Source organism: Procambarus clarkii, chromosome 68 (assembly GCF_040958095.1).
Source record: "Procambarus clarkii isolate CNS0578487 chromosome 68, FALCON_Pclarkii_2.0, whole genome shotgun sequence".
Classification (NCBI taxonomy): Eukaryota; Metazoa; Arthropoda; class Malacostraca; order Decapoda; family Cambaridae; genus Procambarus; species Procambarus clarkii.
Genome location: NC_091217.1, coordinates 11,561,571 through 11,585,584, shown reverse-complemented (window position 1 = coordinate 11,585,584; position 24,014 = coordinate 11,561,571). Strand labels below are relative to the sequence as shown.

The 24,014-nt window shown below is 38.7% G+C and overlaps 1 protein-coding gene across 1 annotated transcript in view; it reads right to left on the bottom strand.

The window, feature by feature from the left end:
- LOC123774806 (cohesin subunit SA-2) overlaps window positions 1-14,303 on the bottom strand; it is a 221,044-nt gene extending 206,741 nt beyond the window's left edge. Inside the window, 1 exon segment of the mRNA XM_045769430.2 lies at window positions 14,147-14,303. The gene's annotated coding sequence lies outside the window, so the exon portion shown is untranslated.
- Window positions 14,304-24,014: the final 9,711 nt, after the last annotated feature.

Genomic DNA, 24,014 nt, shown 5'->3' with positions numbered 1-24,014 from the left:
GAGAGAAAAGAAATGCAAGACCAAAGCTAAGATGCCATGAGAGCGCAAGTCCTCAGCAACCTGCGCAGCCGAAAGGGAGGAAACCTGCACATGGAACTGCACTAAGCCAATATCCCGGGGAAGGGCTGGGGCAAACAAGCACTCATTGAGGTGCTCAAGGTCTCCCCCAGGAAACCCTGAACCACCGTCAAAGCCTGGCTCCACTCAAGCGTGCGGGAACGACAAAAGGAATGCCAAGCCTTCAAAGCAAACACAGGACAGTCCGCCAGCCAGGACGACTCCAGAACCACATAACGGACCTAGAAAGGGAACGATGGCCCAAACCTGAAAGAAGACTGATCCATAAGCGAGGCATAATCCAGGTCGCACAGGAGACAAGCTGCTAGGGCTTCCCGCACCACAAACGGTAGGATGTGATAAGCCGAAAACATCCGGAAAGACGGAACCGACGCAACCGGGGGGCACGGAACCGAACCAGGGGAGGGGCAGACACCAAATCCAACTCGTACGCAGAGGGGGAAGAAGAGAACCCCACTCCTTGTAACAATAAGCCCCACTCAGAGGGCAGAAAAACCCAGGCAGGGTCCATTGGGGTCCAAGGCCCCCAAGTCAGCTCCTTCTCTACCCCAGGATCCTTCTCCACAGGTCCCGGGGCTGAGTCATCCCCCAGAGCACCAGCCTCTAAAGAAAAGGCCGGCGCAGTCATTTAAGCCTGATGGAAGGAGGGACCACTGGTCAGACCCGGAGGCTGCAGCAGGGAGATCAGACTCGAATGCCTCCGTCACCACACCAGAAGGGGCATCCCCCAAGACTGCCCGAGTCTTAAGACCATCTAAACCCTGCCCCGACTCCAAAACCCTCAGACGCTTCAGGGCCGGAAGCAGAGGAGGGGAGGGGGGGGGGGGCCTGAACGAACCACAACAGGGGTAGGACGAGGGGATGCAGACTGAACCAACGTCGAAGTGACCCCCACCCCTCAAGACTGGGTCCCTATAAGCAAAATGGGGCAGCCTTGGGGCATCCGGGTGAGCAACCAACCGACCGCATTGCAACAACCTAAAGCGCACATGCAATGCCTGCGCCACCTGTACCCGTAGAAGATCATCATTAGACTGAGTAAACCGAGTCACTAGCAAGCAACAGAACTCGCAGGACTCCGGGTCAAAAGTGTCACCAACCCAACAGGCAGCGTGACAGATTCAAAATCAGTGAGTCACCTTGAGACAAGGGGACCGAGTAGCCCTCGAACTCGCACGAAGCGAGGGGGGTGGACTCCGGGTTCACATCCATCGGACCCACGCGCCCCCGTGGGGTTTCCCAGGGTCCTGAGATGGAACTCACACTCAGGGAATCCCAGTCAGGGTACTGCTAACCGGTGCCCAAAACTACCAAGCAACTTTCTAAAGCTGAACCTCAGGGACGTGTACACTCACGAAGACCTAGCAGGGGGCACCACCAGAAGAAAACCGTATTAGATCAGTCACCAGTCACCAAGCAAGGCAGATCCCTCCACAAGGTACAAACAAAAATAAAAATAAATCCCAGCAAGAGGACAACGCACTCAAAGGAACAGAGCCGGCAGTTATGAATGGTGAAACCAAGCTGCGCAGCACCTTGCATCCCGTACCAATGCAAACTGCCTCTTACCCTAAGGTAAATCAAGGAGACAAAACACCCAAGCACCCAAAGGGCGGCCAAAAAAACGAACAGTTAAACAGCCCAGCAGAGGCAGGACCCAAGGAACTTGTGGAAGGTAACCCCAAGCCCCAAGGGCAGTACTTACAGGGCTCTTAGGGAAGGTAACCCTAGGCACATACAGCCCGAGTACTGTAGAATAACTCCTGGCTCTCGCACCCCTGGAAGACAATCACCACACTCGAAGCACAGTGCTGAAAAATCACTGGAGCCCATTTCAATGTCATTAATTTGTGTTTTCCTGTTAGTTAATACTAATTCAAAAATCTTATTTTCCCGCGTTGATTCCTTAACGTAAGAAAGCAATCGTCAATTAATTCTAGAAAATCTTCTACTTCATTATTCCCTGTTCTGTTAAACCAGTTTATTCCACTAAAATTAAAATCACCCATGACACAAATACTGTTAGACCTAGATGCTCTAGATATTTCATCCCATAGGTGCTTTACTTCCATTCTGTCTAAGTTTGGTGGCCTGTATATAACTCCTATTATAAGATTATTTACTTTTTCGTTTAATTCTAGCCAAAAAGTTTGTGTGTGGCTCAGTTTTGATTCCCTCTTTGAGACTGTATTTCAAATGTTCCCTAACATATATGGCTACTCCCCCTCCTCGTCTAATGTATCTGTGTGAAATAGTTTAAATCCATTTATTTGATATTCAGGTAATAGTTCTCTATTTTCTACATTCATCCATGTTTCATTAAGTGTAATATCTATTTTGTCTGTGCAGACAAGAGCATTTAAATCGTTTATGTTGTAACTTAGACTCCTACTGTTTGTGTAATATACCCTAAGTGCCTTGTTATTTTGAGGCCCTTCACTTTCCCTGTCCATTTTGCCAATTTGCTTTAAGAACATAAGAACATAAGAATGAAGGTAACTGCAGAAGGCCTACTGGCCCATACGAGGCAACTCCTATTTATAACCACCCAATCCCAGTCATATACATCTCCAACCCACGTTTGAAACAATCGAGTGACCCCACCTCCATCACATTACATGGTAATTGGTTCTATAAATTAACAACCCTGTTACCGAACTGGTACTTACCCAAGTCTTTCCTAAATCTAAACTTATTAAATTTATACCCATTGTTTCGTGTTCTGTCTCGTGTTAATACTTTTAATGCCCTATTAATACTTTTAATGCCCTATTAATATCCCCTTTTTTATGTCCATTCATCCACTTATAAACCTCTATTATGTCACCCTTAACGGCAGTCTCCGTGGTGTAGTGGTAAGACACTCGCCTGGCGTTCCGCGAGCGCTATGTCATGGGTTCGTATCCTGGCCGGGGAGGATTTACTGGGCGCAATTCCTTAACTGTAGCCTCTGTTTAACGCAACAGTAAAATGTGTACTTGGATGAAAAAACGATTCTTCACGGCAGAGGATCGTATTCCAGGGACCTGCCCGAAATGCTACGCGTACTAGTGGCTGTACAAGAATGTAACAACTTTTGTATATATCTCAAAAAAAAAAAAAAAATCTTCGCCTATCCAGTGAATTCAATTTAAGCTTTTTTAATCTCTCTTCATATGACAGGTTTCTAATTTGGGGAATTAACTTTGTCATCCTACACTGGACACGTTCAAGTGAATTTATATCCATTCTATAGTACGGCGACCAAAACTGACTACATAATCTAAATGGGGCCTAACCAGAGCAAGATATAGCTGGGTCATTCCATGTGAATTCACCAAAGGCCTCCCACTCAACCCTTTCTAAATCTAATGAAATTTTGTAATAAAGTAGCCCTAAACCCCAAATGAAATTGTGCAAAATATTAGAGCTCAATCTGCTTTAGTTCTTAAATAATAGGTATATGTTCAATGGGCTCTCATCCCATTAATGCATACACATCGTAAAAAGGGCCAACTTTAACCCTTTATCAAATCACGTCTAGTGCCCAGAGAGGTGTGAAATTTGGCATACCAGGACAACTTTTGGTGCAGGATACAGCAGTGTAATCAAAAAAGTAGTTTGGGTAGCCATTCAGCTACCAATCCATGCTAAAATCACTGCCAAATTTTGTCGTGAGAAATTTGGACCCCAATGTGAAGACCACTTACTCATCACCATAAGGTCTAAATGCTATGATCTTTTGCAATGATGTATAACAAGCACAATATTATGCAGTGATGCAATAGCAACTCTGTTGTATCCATATGTCCAGAGGTGGCCCACTTGAAAGTTGGCCAAAAAAAAATTTTGTGCAAAACTAGCCAACTTTCAAGGCAAAATATCTCAATATGAGTCATTCCCAATTTGGTTTTGAATGACACTATTGGAGAGAAGATTTTTCTGTATAAGATTAACTTTTATTTAGGTTGAGATCTGAATTCCTAGTTCAGCCAGAGGATTCTGAAAATGACATACCTTGGTGCAATATTGAAAAAATCAAATTATGATTCTCCATCTTCTTTGTGCACTGATTATGACTGCTATCAAATTGATATCCAAACTGATTGGAAAAATTTTAAGCATCATTAGGTAAAACATTTTGGTTGGGATTCAGAATTATTATTAAACAATCAGTGCTATTTTAAGTTCCTGTTCTATATTTATCTTTACATCTTTGTAGTATCGTGTCAGCAGGTCAAACATTACCGTTTACTTATTTGTGTATTTACTTGCAATAAATACACAAATAAATAAAAAGCAATATTAATATTAATGTATTACAGGTACTCACTTGAAATTACTGTATTCAGTTAGTTAAATAATTTGATTTGAATTCGATTACAGATACGTCATGAATCAGGATTCCATTGGTTTATTGCCATGTGCTATTGCTAGCCATGAGCTTGGCTCTTCTGAATGTAACTTGACAACCTACACTCCTAAGAAAGGCTTGAAGTTTCTAAACAGTATAGTGCAGAAGATCAAAAACTGATAGCAAAGTGAAGTGAACTGAACTTGGATGGAGAATCTTAAGTATGCCTCCATCATGAAGCTTTGCTGTTGACGAAATTTGAATTTTTGCAAAATACTTGCTGCAATCCCTTCAAGAAGAAATGCCATGTAAAACGAAAAGATTTGCAACCAATCACAGTAGCTACTGCAGAGAAAATGTGAGATATGCTGAAAGTCAGTATCAAGCCTGGCCAAAAGCTGTGCACATCATGCAAAAAGAAATTCGAGAGTAAGCAGGTGAGTGAGTCCAGCTCTACTGAATCTGATGGCCCTGCTGATAATATGGAAATCTGTGAAAGTATAGACTCAAGTTTATCAGTATTAGGCATCTCACCTATTAAATATCAACGAGTTAGTGCAAGGGATAAGCATGGTTACGCAAAGCCTAAGATTAGCCAAGCACAGGAAATAATTGCCGAGCAGATTGCTGCAATTGAAAATATTGATTGCCAAAACCTGTTGGTACCAAGCTCTAGCCAACAGAGCACAAATTGCCAAGACTTCAATAAACTCATTGAAGAAATGAAGCTAAAATTCCATGTAGCAAAGCGCCAAGAAAAAATATAAATCCTAACCCTCGTGCCACAAAGCTGGTCTATCAAAAAGACAATGGAGCAATTCAAAGTTTCAGAATACATGGTTCGTGACGCTAGGAAGCTGAAAGAACAGCAGGGAATACTAGCAATTCCTAAGAAAAAGCAGGGCAAGTCAGTTCCTGAGGAAGTGAAGGAAAGGGTAGTACTGTACAGTTTTTTGAGGGTGAAGAATTTAGTCGAATGTGTCCCGGAAAGAATGGAAAGAAAAAAAGTCATGATCAGTGCACAAAGAAGATGGAGAATCATAATTTCATTTTTTCGATATCGCACCAAAGTATGTCATTTTCAGAGTCCTCTGGCTGAACTAGGAATTCAGATCCCAACCTAAATAAAAGTTGTTGACCAATCCACACACTAGAAAATGAAGGGACAATGATGTTTCGACTTGAGAATGGTGAAAGGTCCAGGTCTACAATCGACTTGAGAATGGTCCAGGACGGACCGAAACGTCGTCGTCCCTTCATTTTCTAGTGTGTGGATTGGTAAACATACTTCAGCCACGTTATTGTGACTCATCACCTAGATAAAAGTTACTCTTGTACAGAAAAATCTGCTCTATCCAATGGTGTCATTCAAAACAAAATTAGGAAATGACGCATATTGAGATATTTTGCACATAAATTTTTTGGGCCAACTTTCAAGTGGGCCACCTCTGGACATATGGATACAACAGAGTTGCTATTGCATCACTGCATAATATTGTGCTTGTTATACATCGTTGCAAAAGATCATGGCGTTTAGACATTTTGCTGATGAGTATGTCTCTCCAAATTGGGGGTACAAATTTCTTGCGACAAAATTTGGCAGAGATTTTAGCATGGATGGATAGCTGAATGGCCACCCACACTGCTTTTTTGATTACACTATGTTATTCTACACCAAAAGTTGTCCTGGTATGTCAAATTTCACACTCCTACAGGCAATAGAAGTGATTTAACAAAAGGTCAAAGTTGGTCATTTTTGTGGTACATACTTACGCATTAATGGGACGAGAGCCCATTGAATATAGACCTGTTATTTAAGAACCAAAGCAGATTGAGCTCTAATATTTTGCAAAGTGTTATTTGGGGTCTAGGGCTATCTTACTACAAATTTTCAGGCATTTGGAGAGGATCGAGTGGAAGCCATAGGTGACATTTTGGTGATTTGAGATGGAATGACCCAGCTGATGAACAACTCCAGGTGCCTTGTTACTAATGCTTTGATTAATAAATCCCAGTGTCCTATTGGCCTTATTACGAACATTCATGCATTGATCCTTTGGTTTTAAACTCTTATTAATCATAACTCCCAGATCCCTTTCGCAATCCAACTTCGCAATCTCAACACCATCTAGCTCGTATCTTGTAACTATCATCATTAACTAGCCTCAAAACTTTACATTTATCAGCATTAAACTGCAACTGCCAATCTTTTAACCACTTCAAAACCCTATTTAGATCGACCTGAAGTGATAGTACTCACCTAATTGTGCTTGCGGGGGTTGAGCTCTGGCTTTTTGGTCCCGCCTCTCAACCGTCAATCAACAGGTGTACAGGTTCCAGAGCCTATTGGGCTCTATTATATCTACACTTGAAACTGTGTATGGAGTCAGCCTCCACCACATCACTTCCTAATGCATTCCATTTGTCAACCACTCTGACACTAAAAAAGTTCTTTCTAATTTTTTTTTTTTTTTTTTTTTTTTGAGATATATACAAGAGTTGTTACATTCTTGTACAGCCACTAGTACGCGTAGCGTTTCGAGCAAGTCCTTAATCCTATGGTCCCTGGAATACGATCCCCTGCCGCGAAGAATCGTTTTTTCATCCAAGTACACATTTTACTGTTGCGTTAAACAGAGGCTACAGTTAAGGAATTGCGCCCAGTAAATCCTCCCCGGCCAGGATACGAACCCATGACATAGCGCTCGCGGAACGCCAGGCGAGTGTCTTACCACTACACCACGGAGACTGCACTACACCACGGAGACTGCTATATCTCTGTGGCTGTGGCTGTGACTGCTAATATCTCTGTGGCTCATTTGGGCACTCAGTTTCCACCTGTGTCCCCTAGTGCGTGTGCCCTTTGTGTTAAATAGCCTGTCTTTATTCTTCCGTGTTAATTTCCCTACCAATTTTTGTATCATCGGCAAATTTGCAAATGTTGCTACTCGAACCTGAATCTAAATCATTTATATATATTATAAACAACAGAGGTCCCAGGAGAGAGCCTTGAGGCACTCCACTTACAACATTTTCCAAGTCTGACTTAACCCCATTTATACTAACTCTGTTTTCTTTGGTACAGCCATGCCCTAATCCAACTTAATATAACACCCCTAATACCATGGGCCTCTTATCTTTTTAATGTTTTTCATGTGGTACTGTATCAAAAGCTTTGCTAAAGTCAAGGTACACAACATCACAAACCTTATCACTATCAACTACCTCAACTATGCTGGAATAAAAAGATAGCAAATTTGTTAAACATGAACAGCCATTTGTAAAACCATGTTGAGAATCATTTATTAATTTATGTTTTTCAACATGCAGACGAATTATATTTGCAATTATCGATTCAAGTAACTTTCCCACAATAGACATTAGGCTAATTGGCCGATAGTTTGTCGCAAGTGATCTATCTCCATTCTTAAAAATTGGTACCACATTAGTAACCTTACATGACTTTGGCACTCTGCCTGACTCTGATTTATTAAATATGGTAGACAGTGGCTCGCAAAGTTCCTCTTTGCATTCTTTAAGCACTCTGGCAAACACTTCATCCAGCCCTGGGGATTTATTTGAGTTTTACTATTTGTTTAATTACAAAATTATTCATTTAATTAATTGTTTCCCTGGTAACTGCTAAACTAATCAACCTGTCCTCGTACCCACCCACATAGACTTGTTCAGCTGAAGGCATACTAGTATTATTAAGTACCTCTTCAGTAAATACAGATAAAATATTTATTAAAAATACTACTCATCTCTTCATCATTATTCATTATCTGACCTGTCTCAATTTTAAATGGACCTATTCTTTCTCTAATCTTTGTTCGAATATAACTGAAAAACAACTTTAGAATTTGTCTTTGTGTGCCCTGCTATGCCAACGTCATAGTTTCTTTTTGCCCTCCTTATCTCTTTTTTAACATTTCTAGCCAGTTGTATGAATTCCTGTTCTAAACTGACTTCCCCATTCTTAATCCTTTTGTAACACACACTCTTTTCTTCAGATCCTTTGTTATCCATTTTGGGTCATTAGTATTCGATCTATTCAATTTGTATCATATACTACGTTCCTGTGCTTTGCTTAGAATATTTTTTAATATGTTATATTTTGAATCCACGTCGAAATCCCCTTTTACGTCACCTATCGCTGGGTTCACGTGTCGCTCCAAGACCGGCCCACCCCCCATGCCCAAGACTTTCCAATCTATTTGGCCCAAAAAATTTCTTAGGCTATTAAAATCAGCTTTTCGAAAATCTGGCACTAACAGAATTTTCTCTTACAGATCTATTCCCTTCTATACTAAATCTGATTTCTTTGTGATCACTGTTCCCTACCTCACTCCCTATTTCGATATCATTTACTTGTATTTCCCTATTAGTTAACACTAAATCTAAAATATTATTTGCCCACGTTGGTTCCTTAATGTGTTGCGTAAGAAAGCAATCGTCAATTAATTCTAGAAAATCTTCTGCTTTATTATTCCCTCTTCTGTAAAACCAATTTATTCCACTAAAATTAAAGACACCCATGACACAAATACTACTAGACCTAGATGCTCTAGATATTTCATCCCATAGGTGCTTTGCTTCCAACCTGTCTAAGTTTGGTGACCTGTATATAACTCCTATTATAAGATTATTTGCTTTTTCGTTTAATTCTATCCAAATAGTTTCTGTGTGGGGCTCAGTTTTGATTCCCTCTTTGAGACAACATTTCAAATTTTCCCTAATATATATGGCTACTTCCCTCCTCGTCTAATGTATCTGTGTGGAATAGTTTAAAACCATTTATTTGGTATTCTGCTAGTAGTTCTCTATTTTCTACATTCATCCATGTTTTGTTAAGTGCAATAATATCTATTTTTCTGTGCAGACAAAAGAATTTAAATCGTTTATTTTGTTTCTTAGATTTCTACTGTTAGTGTAATATATCCTAAGTGTATTGTTATTTTGAGGCCCTTTTCTTTCCCTGATTTATTTATTTATTTATTTATTTTATATATATATATATATATATATATATATATATATATATATATATATGTCGTACCTAGTAGCCAGAACTCACTTCTCAGCCTACTATGCAGGGCCCGATTTGCCTAATAAGCCAAGTTTTCCTGAATTAATATATTTTCTTTTTTTTTTTTCTTATGAAGTGATGAAGCTACCCATTACATTATGTATGAGGTCAATTTTTTTTTATTGGAGTAAAAATTAATGTAGATATATGACCGAACCTAACCAACCCTACCTAACCTAACCTAACCTATCTTTATAGGTTAGGTTGGGTTAGGTAGCCGAAAAAGTTAGGTTAGGTTAGGTTAGGTAGGTTAGGTAGTCGAAAAACAATTAATTCATGAAAACTTGGCTTACTAGGCAAATCGGGCCTTGCATAGTAGGCTGAGAAGTGCGTTCTGGCTACTAGGTACGACATATATATATATATATATATATATATATATATATATATATATATATATATATATATATATATATATATATATATATATATATATATATATATATATATATATATATATATATATATATATATATATATATATATATATATATATATATATATATATATATATGTCGTACCTAATAGCCAGAACGCACTTCTCAGCCTACTATGCAAGGCCCAATTTGCCTAATAAGCCAAGTTTTCCTGAATTAATATATTTTCTCTATTTTTTTTCTTTTGAAATGATAAAGCTACCCATTTCATTATGTATGAGGTCAATTTTTTTTTATTAGAGTTAAAATTAACATAGATATATGACCGAACCTAACCATCCCTACCTAACCTAACCTAACCTATCTTTATAGGTTAGGTTCGGTTAGGTAGCAGAAAAAGTTAGGTTAGGTCAGGTTAGGTAGGTTAGGTAGTCGAAAAAACATTAATTCATGAAAAGTTGGCTTATTAGGCAAATCGGGCCTTGCATAGTAGGCTGAGAAGTGCGTTCTGGCTACTAGGTACGACATATATATATATATATATATATATATATATATATATATATATATATATATATATATATATATATATATATATATATATATATATATATATATATATATATATATATACACAAGCAAGTACATTGGGATTGTGAGGATACATAGCATAGTAATTACAATCTTGTAAAGCCACTAGTACGAGCAGCGTTTCGGGCAGGTCCTTAATCTAAGAAAATCTGATCATTTTGCCAATTTGTTTCCCAAAAAAAATACGTACTTTTACTACCTCCTTTCTCCATATCGATTCCCATACCACTATCTACTAACAGTTTAAACCCAAACCCAAACAAACACCTCCAACCACTGGTTCCAACGAATTCGCAACAACCACCACCCCAGCCCTCAATAGATGCACCCCATCCCGAGCATACTTTTCATCTCTTCCATAGAAGTGTTCCCAGTTGTCTATGAAAGATACTGCATTTGATTTGCAATATTTTTCCAGCCAGCAATTGACACAAAGTGCCCTCGACAACCATTTATTTCCAACTCCCTTTCTTGGAAGAATGCCACACATGATCGGAATTCCTCCCTTGCTCCTAACTAATTCTATGGTTGTTTTAAACCTCTGAATCAGTTCCTCACTCCTAACTCGTGTTTCCCCACAAACACTTATTACCATCCCTCTCCATATCAATTCCCATACCAATATCTACTAACAGTTTAAACCCAAACAAACTCCTCCAACCAGAGGTTCCAATGAGTTGGCAACAGCAACAACCCCCAGCCCTGGATAAATGTACCCCATCCTGAGCACACATGTCATTCCTTCTATAAAGTGTTCCCAGTTATCTATAAATGATATTGCATTTGATTTGCAATACAGTATTTGTCCAGTCGGCAACTGACACCAAGTGCTCTCGACAACCATTTATTTCCAATTCCCTTTCTTGGAAGAATGCCACATATGATCGGGATTCCTCCCTTGCTCCTAACTAACTATGGCTGTCTTAAACTTCTGTATCAATTCCTCACTCCTAACTCATCCAATTTCATTTCCACTGGCACTGATACATATAATGAGTTTATTCCCATTTCCAGCCATAATATCATTCATGTTGTTAACAATGTCACCAATCCCTGCTCCCAGATAGCAAACCTTTAATCTGTTCCCCCTATCTCTATCACAAAAAGTTCTATCCAAATACCTCACTTGGCAATCTCCCACAACCAAAATTCGCTTAGGTACGTCTTTTACTTTCTGAGCACCTTGAGATACCTGCGCTACCTTCGTTGCCTCCCCTTTCAAGCGAACTGCAGGATCCCCACAGCACTAGTCCTCCAACGCGGTGAATGAGTTTGAAGTCCTTAGGATATTTGTAGGTAAATTTGTCAAATTCTTTTTAAGACCCCTGTCCTTTTCAACATTCCAGGACGACGATTTTCTACTGCTGCACTCCATATTTGCTTCTTCTTGATGGTGTTTTGTCTGTCTTAGCTTCGTCATCTGTCGTAGCTCCTCACGCAAGGAATCCACCTCTGCTCTCTGAGCTCCACATAGCTCCCTCACTAGCACCAGTTCACTCACTACAACTTCCATTTTCAGTATCAGGAGAATTGGAGTTCCAGTTACACACCGTCTTACCATCACTAATTGCGCCTGTTAGACGGCAGATAAAGCTGCCGAGTCCATAGGGAAGACATTGAACAAGACCGGTATTCCAATCTCTGTTGTAAAGGCTGTACTAGTTCAGGAATTTAGGGATGACAGAAGAGCATTCACTGACACACAAAGAGCAGAAAGCAAGAGTATAGAGAGTTATTATATGTTTAGAATTGAGAACTATATGTACAGACAACACAAAACGTAATTTTGTGTGTTTTTTACTACCAATTAGTCAGTGTGACACTAATTACCAGAATTAGACTGGAATATCGATACTTATGGCAGGTGGCTGCAGGTAATGAATCCCCCCCCCCCCCAATGGTAAGCATGGAACATGAAAATATAGTCACCCAAGAAAGTGTAGAAATATTCTTTTTACAGGTAAATATTCCAGAAATTGCTAATTTTTCCACTTAGAACTCCGAAGGACGTCATTCAGACAATAAGACAATTAGAGAGTCCTTCAACAGAGACTGTTCAGCTTTTTATACAAGAGGAACCAGGTGAATAAAACCAAAAGAATGCCACTATAAAACCAGCTCCAACTCTACATACCAGGGAGATTTTTTAGCAAGAGAAGAATAATGATTCAAAATGTCAAACTACTACCAACATGGTCAAATGCTAGAGAGGACACAAAGTGGCAATCCTATCAGAAACAAACTAACAAGTATAACACCCAGCACCTCTGCAAATACAATAACATCATTCATATTTGCCAACATTCAGGGTATAAAAGTACACAAATCAAACTAAGTCCACTTTATACCTGGCTGCCTAAATTAGGCAAATGTAGTGTTTGCAGCCCTAACTGAAACTTACAAAAAGAACTACTAAGATAGTGAAATATGGATTACCGAGTACAACCTTTTCAGATGTGACAGGAAACAGTCTACAGAGTGGAATCAGCTTGTACATCAAAGACACACCCATCTGCATTGAGCTGCTAAATATCCCAAACGACTTGGTGGAAGTGCAGATAACCAAAATTGAGATCCTAAATGTGGTTATTGTCCTTGTATAAGTTACCTGAGGCCAATCCTCAACAGTATAAAGACTAACTTACGAAAACAGAATACTGCTTAGAAAACCTCACAAAACCCTGCCCCAAACATCTTGATTGAGGACTTCAAGCACTTAAAATAGAAGAATGTGGCAAATACAGTTATATCTGAGATGAGAGAATCCCAGGAAGCAGTCTAAGTGAACAGTCACACAAATTACTTTTTAAGAATGTGTGACAGATTTGCCTTAAACTAGCAAACAATAGAACCAATTAGAAAACACACGGCCTTATTTTCACAATAAGGATATAACATGAAACAATGGGTATAAATTGGATAAGCTTAGATTTAGGAACGACCTGGGTAAATACTGGTTTGGTAACAGGATTGTTGATTTGTGGAACCAATTACCATGTAACATAATAGAAGTAGGATCCCTTGATTGTTTCAAGCATAGGTTAGACATATACCTGTATATGAATGAGATTGGGTGAATATAAACAGGAGCTGCCTCATATGGGTCAATAGGCCTTCTGTAGTTACCTTCATTCTTATGAGTACACAGAGAATGACAGAGGTGTGTGAAGAACTCAACAAGAGATTCCAGGTCTACACAATAGAACAAGGAGAAGTCCCCGAATCCCTGAACTAAGAGAGGTAGCGATACACCAAGGAGCCTTGGAAGATATTGAAATTACCAGAGATGAGGTTAGGAGGTATCTTATAAAGCTAGACGTGATTGATTAAGTTTGTTGGACCTGATGGAATTTCACTGGATGCTAAAAAGAGGGGGCGGAAGCACTTTGCGTTCCACTCTCTATGGTGTATAACAAGTCAGTAGTGGCATCTTTGAAAACAATCAGCCTGTTAGCTATTTTCTTCTTCTTCCTGACTGCCCTTCTTCTTTATGGTGTGTGCAGTTTGGGTGATAGTTTCCTCCTCCCGAAAACGGCAGAAAGGTTATTGATCGACTTGTGCTCTCCGATACATAGCCAAGATTTGTTTTAATATGATTAGTACAAATACAATCGATACTCTAGTGCGACATCTAACAAGATTTACGTGTCTAAATACTACTATGAAATTCCAAATCACCTTAATTAACGAGCTATTGTGCAAAGACTCAGCAAGCGGTGTCGCCCGTCCGCCATAACACTAGGTTACAAACAATACGTGACGTCACTAAACATAAAATGCGCGGTAACACTGACAGACAACATCCGCGGATTCTTGCTACAAGAACTAGTCTTTCTTTTAAACATCCTTATATATACAATGTTCTGCTACCCTTTTCCATATGGGGGATTACAGACTGTAGATCAAAAGCTAGCTATGAGTTCATCAAACTTAAGGCATTGTATGTACTAGCTCTATCTATAAATAAATCAACGTTTGTATCTAACCTTGTATGTATGTACTTTACTTGAATAAATATTTGTATTTGTATATTTTTGTATTTCTGGGTCGAGCGAAACCCAAACTTAGAATGGAGAAATCATTTTCTTGCTCAAAACGCTATGCGTATTAGTGGCTTTAGTATTGAATGTACTAGCTCTATCTATAAATCCAACATTATGTTTGTAACTCTTCATCTATGTATGTACTTTTACCTGAATAAAAATTTGAATTTGAATTTAAATTTGAATTAATTACAATAAAAAATATTAACAAAAAAGGTTAGGTATACACAGCAATAATATGTGCTGCTGAGGATCCAGAATCTGGAGAGAAATACAAATTGCAAACTACCAATTCTTTTTTGTTGTTCTCAGTAAGCACTTACTGAGACCTATTTAATGTGATTATATAAGCTTGTTAATAAAAAATGAATAATGACATTACCCAACTATATAATATTCCCAATTATTCAGCTATCCACTATTTATTTATTTATTTATTTATTTATGCATATACAAGAATGTACATAAGGAATGTGAGGATACAATTATGGTAATTACAGTCTTGTAAAGCCACTAGCACGCGCAGCGTTTCGGGCAGGTCCTTAATCTAAGAAAATTTTAAGGAGGTAAATACTTGCAAAATTTATAGACAAAAAATGATAACAGATTACATGGAATGAAAAAAAAAAAGATGAGAGAAAATTATAGGTACAGTATATTAAAGCACATAGGTAGCTATGATTGATTGCAATGACAGCTTAAAATGGTAGTTGACAACAAATTGGTAGGCACAATACAGCAGAAACAATATAAGATTGATTGCAATGACAGCTTGAATGGTAGTTGACAAAAATTGGTAGTCACAATACAGCATATGGCTAGCACATAAAAGAAGACAGCAATGAACACAATGATAAGGTTGTTTGATATTACATAAAAATTATGAGATTGGGTACCACTAGGTACAGAGCAAATTTAAAGCTCAGTGTAGGAAACTAAATAGATGAAGTTAGGTACTTTTTGGTTTTGCTTTTAAATAAGGCAAAAGTTTTACAGTTTTTCAATTCACTAGGGAGTGAGTTCCATAAACTAGGTCCCTTAATTTGCATAGAGTGTTTACACAGATTAAGTTTGACCCTGGGGATATCAAAGAGATATTTATTTCTGGTGTGGTGATAATGGGTCCTATTACATCTGTCCAGGGAGAGTTTCAGAGCATGGTTTGCATTTAAGAACAGGGTTTTGTAAATGTAGTTGACACAAGAGAATGTGTGGAGGGAGTTAATATTTAGCAAGTTTAGAGATTTAAACAAGGGAGCTGACTATTACTATTACTTCACTATCTTCTGGAATGTGCATCCAACGACCTTAGAAGAGCTTGAAGAGTCCCTGATTCTTGCAGTAACCACTCTGAAGCCATCAACACAGCCACTCACGGGCTCACCATAGCCCGTGCTACATGGACACTTCGTTCTGAGTAGCTAAATCTGAAACAACAACAACAACACAGCCACTCTCCTGATCAAAAAAGGCGTCCAGCAGCTGGACACCCTCATAACCAGCAGCTGGTCACCCTGGGGACACCCAGCTGGTGTCCCCCAGGGCAGCATACTTGGCCCTCTCCTCTTTCTCATCTACATTAATGACCTTCCAAATGCCTCCCAACACCTCAAACCAATTCTATTTGCTGACGACACAACCTTCATTTACTCCAGTCCTGATCCCCTTGCTCTAAATGCCACAGTAAATACTGAGCTAAATAAAGTCCATCTGTGGCTAGCTGCCAACAAACTCACCCTTAACATTGACAAAACCTTTTAAATTCTGTTTGGCAATAAATCCTCTAATCAAATAAATCTCAAAATAAACAATACCCAAATTTGTAACAAATTAGATGGCAAATTCACTACCGCCCACAAGCTGGGTATGGGGTGCATAATAAATGAACTAAACTAACTAACTAAAATTCCTTGGCATTCTCATTGACCACAAGCTGAATTTCCAGGGACACATTCTAAACATATCAAAAAAAGTTTAAAAAACTGTGGGCATTCTTTCTAAGATCAGATATTATGTACCACGCCCTGCCCTGGTGACTCTCTATTACTCCCTTATCTATCCATATCTCAACTATGGTATTTGTGCTTGGGGCTCTACTACCCAAAATCACTTACGTCCTCTAATTACTCAACACAAAGCTGCTATTAGGACAATATCCAATTCTGGCCCCAGACATCACTCGGTACCCCTACTTAAATCTCTGAATATGTTAGACATTAAGTCACTGCACATTCTCTCATGTGTATTATACATATATAAAACGCTAAACTATAATGCCAATCCTGATCTCAAAAGCTTCATAGAAGGTTGTATCAGAACCCATGAGCATCACACCAGAAATAAATACAGTTTTGATATTCCTAGAGTACGACTTAATCAAACTAGAAATGCTCTACAAATCAAGGGGCCCAGAATGTGGAATGACCTTCCCAACCATGTTAAAGACTGTACTTCTCTCAACCAGTTTAAGTTAAAAGCGAAGCTATACCTAATAAATTCCCTGTAACCTACCTTACCCTTCTATTGTCAACCAATGTCTGTTTTTTTCTTTAAAGAGCGCTGTTTGTCGACATAATTGTATTTGTGCTGCTTTTTCATCTATGTTTTCATTTCTTGTTTTCATTCTACTCATTATGCTCAATTAGTATTAAGCTTGTCATTTAAGTTCATCATGCCCGAAACGCTTTGCGTAATAGTGGCTTTAGGCATTGTATGTACTAGCTATACCTATAAGTCAAACAATCCTTGTAAATATTTATTGTATGTATGTACCTTACCTAAATAAAATTGTATTGTATTGTGTATTGTATAAAGACTGTCAGACAGTATCCTCCCCAGCGATAGCAGCTTGACGATTAAATGCGACCTCAGTACACTGAAAAGAATTACTGAACAAAAAATTGTACCACGATCATTAGTTTTGATCATTATGATCAAATTTGATCATAATGATCATTTTGATCATTAGTGCAAATAATTACCTACAGTGTACCTGAAAGTACTCTTAAGCAACCTACCTCATTTTTGTGTATAGTTTTATATATATATATATTTTCATAGCTAGTTCTTTTATCATTGTCTTTTTGACTTTTCTGTAAAACAGCCCTCTTATGCAAACTATTATAGATCCAGACCTTAACCTCTTATCTAGTATCTATGACAATCAGCACTTTAATGATCAAAATTGCAGATATTACACAGCACATGATGTAAACAATGTTTTAGCGTGTAATCACAATGTTTCTATAATTAACTTGAACGTAAGATCTCTTAGCAAGCACTTTGATGATGTTAATGCCCTGATTCAAACAGTTGACAACAAATTCTCTTTTATTGTGTTTACTGAAACGTGGTTAAAAGAGGACACTTCTCAACTCTACAACATACCAAACTACTCAGCCATTCACAACTGTCGTCCTATATAAAGAGGTGGTGGTACTTCTCTTTACTACCACCATGCACTGACTTGCTTAAAAGTAATTAAATCTTGAGACCCTTATGGAGAGTATATATTTGCCTGTTTCAGAGTCAAGGGTAACGATGCTGTCTTGACTGTGGGAGCAGTCTATAGGGTTAATAACAATAATAATAATAATAATAATTTTTATGAATACAACAGGACCGTACAGTGGCACCTCAAGGCCAAGGTATTTGAATCTGTTTACATAGTCAAGCTGGGAGCCATCAGACAGTTGCATCTTGTATTCAGACTCTGTCGTCAGTTTAAAGAGAGGCTCCGAGCTCTCAAGGCTGTTGCAGGTTATCACTCAAGCTATGGTGCCAATGTCAGAATTGTCAAAATGATGTACTTTGCATACATCAGATCTTTAGTAGATTATGCTGCACCTCTGCTTGCTTTGATGCCTGAAAGAAAGCTTGGAGGGCTTGAAAAATTGCAAAACGAAGCCTTGAGGATAATCCTTGGGTGCCCTCGTACCACAAAGATACTTAATATGAGAAAGGAACTTAATATTCTGAGCGTTGTTGATCGTGTTACTGAAATTAACTGTCAAATTGGTATAAAAATGCTTAGGCTAACTCATCCTAATCCTTGCACAGAAGCCCTCCAGAATTTCTTTATTGAAGATCAGCATTGTTCCAAATGGATAACAAAAACTGGAACCCAACTCAGAATGTATCAGGTTCATGATTTGTACCAAGAGAAACAACAGCGGCACTTTCCTGCACCGTGGGAGGTTACACCCTTTCCAGTTTTAATCCCTCCCTTTCCACCCAAGAAGCAAATTAGAGATCAGCCCAAGCTTCGTCTTGAGGCAAAGCTCAACGCCTTAAGCCATATTGATGCTCTGTCCACAGAGCATTCTCTCTCTCAAATTATATACACTGATGGTTCCCTACACCGCACCACGGGTGCAGCTGGAAGTGCAGTTGTCCTGACAATGGGCGATGGCCTATACTTTGAGTGGGGAGTCCGTATAAACAACTGGGCCTCTACCCTTCAGACTGAACTATTTGCCTTGATCCTTGCACTGAAATGTGTACAAGTCTCAAAACTTGATACATTAATTGTAAGTGACTCCTTATCATCCTTAAATGCTCTCAACTCTTTAAGACATAACTGTAACATGCTCGTGTCCGAAGCTAGACACAAATACAACAAAATTACTAAGGATGGTAACAGAGTCCATTTCATGTGGTCTCCATCTCATGTTGGCCTCCGAATGCATGATAGAGCTGATAAGTTAGCCAAAGAATCTGCCTTTAAAGGAGCCGTTGAGTGTAACCTTGGATTGTCAATGAGCAATCTGAGAGCAGCTGTACACCGAGAACTTCAACAAGATCTTGTAGATCTGAGGCAAAGTGAAATTGACACCAGTAATTCCATCTATCATCATACTATCATGCAAGAGGAGCCACACATCTATGGATCATCCAATAAAATCAGCAGACTTCTAGATGTTACTACTGCTCGGCTTAGACTCGGTTACAAGTATCTCTGGGAATTCTCATTATCTGCTGATGTGGACCTGACCAAATGTAAACTGTGTCAACAAAATTATTCGCACACCCTCCGTCACTATGTGATGGAGTGCGAAAAGATACGTGAATTTAGAGACAATTCTATAACCAATGTTCCAGCGATGTGTCAATATTTCATTCAAAATGATCTGCTACCAGAAATTTTAGCCAAATATCCCCAGTTTGCTAACTGTAGGTAGTAACTAAGTGATTGTAACCTATCCACCGCTGCCCACTGGATGGGGGGCGGTGTGCAGGACAAACATATAAATTTTGACACTAGCTCTCCACATATGTCAGTTGCTTAATTTAGAACCTGTACTTGAGGTCGATCTCGAACCCATTGTTGATGTGATGACTTATATTGAATTTTGTAACTAGCTCATCAAGATTGTAACTTGCTTAGCTAAATGAATTGTGGGGTTCAGTCCCTGAGCCCATTATGTGCCTCTGTAACCCTTTCCGCTACCGCCCACAAGATGGGTATGGGGTGCATAATAAATGAACTAAACTAAAAAATAATTTTTATTTAGATAAGGTACATACATAAAGAGATTTTACAAAGTTTGTTGGCTTTATAGATAGAGCTAGTACATACAATGCCTAAAGCCACTATTACGCAAAGCGTTTCGGGCAGGAAAAACATTAATGACTAAAGCTTAAAACTAATGGGTAAAAAGAATAAAATGTGTTGAGAACAAATAAAAATAGAGGTAAAAGAGGGGGGAACATTGTTGAAAAAGCAGCACAAATACAATTACAAATTATTACAGAAAATTACATTCAAACAGCGTTGATTTGAAAAAAAAAAAAAAAAAACATACATGGGTTGACAACAGAGGGGTAAGGTAGGTTACAGGGAATTTATTAGGTATAGCTTCGTTTTTAACTTAAACTGGTTGAGAGAGGTACAGTCTTTAACATGGTTGGGAAGGTCAGTCCACATTCTGGGCCCCTTGATTTGTAGAGCATTTCTGGTTTGATTAAGTCGTACTCTAGGAATATCAAAACTGTATTTATTTCTGGTGTGGTGCTCATGGGTTCTGTTACAACCTTCTATGAAGCTTTTAATGTCAGGATTGGCATTATAGTTTAGCGTTTTATATATGTATAATACACATGAGAGAATGTGCAGTGACTTAATGTCTAACATATTCAGAGATTTGAGTAGGGGTACCGAGTGATGTCTGGGGCCAGAATTGGATATTGTCCTAATAGCAGCTTTGTGTTGAGTAATTAGAGGACGTAAGTGATTTTGGGTAGTAGAGCCCCAAGCACAAATACCATAGTTGAGATATGGATAGATAAGGGAGTAATAGAGAGTCACCAGGGCAGGGCGTGGTACATAATATCTGATCTTAGAAAGAATGCCCACAGTTTTTTAAACTTTTTTTGATATGTTTAGAATGTGTCCCTGGAAATTCAGCTTGTGGTCAATGAGAATGCCAAGGAATTTGCCATCTAATTTGTTACAAATTTGGGTATTGTTTATTTTGAGATTTATTTGATTAGAGGATTTATTGCCAAGCAGCATATATCTATAGAAAGTTTTGTCAATGTTAAGGGTGAGTTTGTTGGCAGTTAGCCACAGATGGACTTTATTTAGCTCAGTATTTACTGTGGCATTTAGAGCAAGGGGATCAGGACTGGAGTAAATGAAGGTTGTGTCGTCAGCAAATAGAATTGGTTTGAGGTGTTGGGAGGCATTTGGAAGGTCATTAATGTAGATGAGAAAGAGGAGAGGGCCAAGTATGCTGCCCTGGGGAACACCAATGTTGATGGGTAGGGTGGGAGAAATTGTATTATTCACAGAAACACATTGGAGCCTGTCAGTAAGGTAGGAATTGAGGTATTGTAGGGAGTGTCCTCTGACACCATAATGATGTAATTTAAGAAGAAGATTTTGGTGGTTGACAGTATCGAAAGCTTTACGCAGGTCCACAAATAACCCAACAGGGAACTCATTTTTATCAAGAGCTGTATGAATCGAGTTAAGCATACTAATAAGTGCATCGTTAGTGCTTTTTTTGGGCCTGAAGCCATATTGGCAAGGGCTAAGTATATTGAGTTTGGCTAGATATGAGTAAAGCTGCTTATAGATTAGTTTTTCAAAAATTTTTGACAAGTTTGGCAGGATTGATATAGGTCTGTAGTTGTTAACATCTGTGAGATCACCACATTTGTGGACAGGCGTTACTCTCGCTTTTTTTAGAATATCTGGAAAGGTTTGGAGTTCAAGTGACTTGTTGAAGAGCAAAGCAATAGCAGGGGCTAAAGATCTGGAGGCTTTTTTGCAGATTAAAGTTGGTATCTCCTCAAGGGCACCAGACTTGGTTTTAAGGGAAAGGATTATCTCATTGACGTCAGCGGAATTAATAGGCTTTAGGTACAGAGACTGTGGATAGTTACCTGTAAGATAGTCCTTAATGTCAGTACTGGAAGATGGAATATCATTAGCAAGGGATGAACCAATGGAAGAGAAGAACCTATTGAACTCAATGGCAGAATCAGAGGCTGAAAGCTGACCATCGTTATTAGACAGGAGAGTCGGTTTGTTATTTAAAGACTTCTTTGATCCCAATATTTGTGAAATTGTTCTCCATGTTTGTTTAATGTTGCTCTTTATTTGGGTAAATTTATCTTCGTAGTATTTAGTTTTGGCTCGTCTAATTATCTTAGATAGCAATAATGAGTAATTCTTTGAGAATTCTTTGGAGACAATTCCTAACCTATACTTTTTCTCAAGGTCATGTTTTTTATTAATAGATTTAAGTATTCCCTTTGTAAGCCAGGGATTGTTAAGCCTTTTGGTTGTGACTTGTTTTGTAAGCATAGGACAGTGGGTATTATAAAGGCTAAGAGTTTTTTGAAGAAAAGATTGAACTGCTAGGTTGATGTCCTCTATGTTACCTAACTCGGACTCCCAGTTGACATTATCAGTAGCAGTTATAAAATTGTCTATAGCAGTTTCATTGTGTAGTCTAAAACGTATCTCTCTTGACTCAAGAGGTGGTTTGCTAATGTTAGTTAAGAGAAATGTGGGGTAATGGTCTGTAGTGCTATCGGTGATTATACCTGAAGTAAGCGGAGAGGTTATATTTGTCCAGATGTGATCTAGAGTCGTGGCAGTGCTATCAGTGATTCTAGTAGGTCTAGTGATTAAGGGTATGAGGAAGCAGGAATTCATACAGTTGAGGAAGCTAACAGCAGTAGGGTGTTCTGGCTCGCAGAGGTCAATATTAAAGTCCCCTGCGATAATTAGGTGGTGTTTGTTCAGTCTGTTATCAAGTAATAGATTTCTAAGGTTTGAGTTGAATTCGGACACATCAGTGTTAGGAATTCTATAAACTGCACCCACAGACAGGATAGACCCGGCACCCTCGGCACTAACCTAATGTGACACTGATTCCTAACACTGATGTGACTGAATTTAACTCAAACCTTAGAAATCTTATACTAGAGAACCGACTGAACAAAAACCATTTAATTATTTCTGGTGACTTTTACGTTGACCTCTGCGAGCCTGATAACTCTCCTGCTGCTAGTTTCCTCAACTGTATGAATTCCTGCTTCCTCATACCCGTAATCACTAGACCTACTAGAATCACTGACAGTACTGCCACGGCTCTTGATCACATCTGGACCAACATAACCTCTCCACTTACCTCAGGGATAATCATCGATAGCACTACAGACATTTTTCCACATTTCATTGACCCCACATTTCTCCTAACCAACATTAACAAACCACCTCTAGAGACAAGGGAGATAAGCTTTAGGCTGCAAAATGAAACTGCTATAGGCAATTTTATAGCTGCTGCTGCTAATATCAACTGGGGATCCGAATTAGGGAACATAGGGGACATCAACCTAACAGTGCAATCATTTCTTCAAAAAACTCTCAGCCTTTATAACACCCACTATCCTATGCTAACGAAACAAGTCACAACTAAAAGGCTAAACAATCCTTGGCTTACAAAGGGGATACTTAAATCCATTAATAAAAAACATGACCTTGAGAAGAAGTATAGGTTAGGAACCGTCTCCAAAGAATTTTCAAAGAATTACTCATCATTGCTATCTAAAATAATTAGGAGAGCCAAAATTAAATACTACGAAGAAAAATTTACCCCCACAAAGGGCAATATTAAGAAAACATGGAGCACAATTTCTCAAATATTGGGATCAAAGAAGATTACAAATAACAAACCAATACTCCTGTCAAATAATGATGGTCTGCTTTCAGCCTCTGACACTGCTCTTGAGTTCAATAGGTTCTTCTCTTCCATTGGGTCATCCCTGGCAAATGATATTCCATCTTCCAGTACTAATATTCAGGACTATCTTACAGGTAACTATCCACAGTCTCTGTACCTAATGCCTACTAATTCCACTGATGTTACTGACACAATCCTTTCCCCTAAAACCAAGTCTAGTGCCCTTGAGGAGATACCAACTCTTATTTATAATATATATATATTACAGAATATATAGAGTAGAATATATACAGAGTAGAATATATA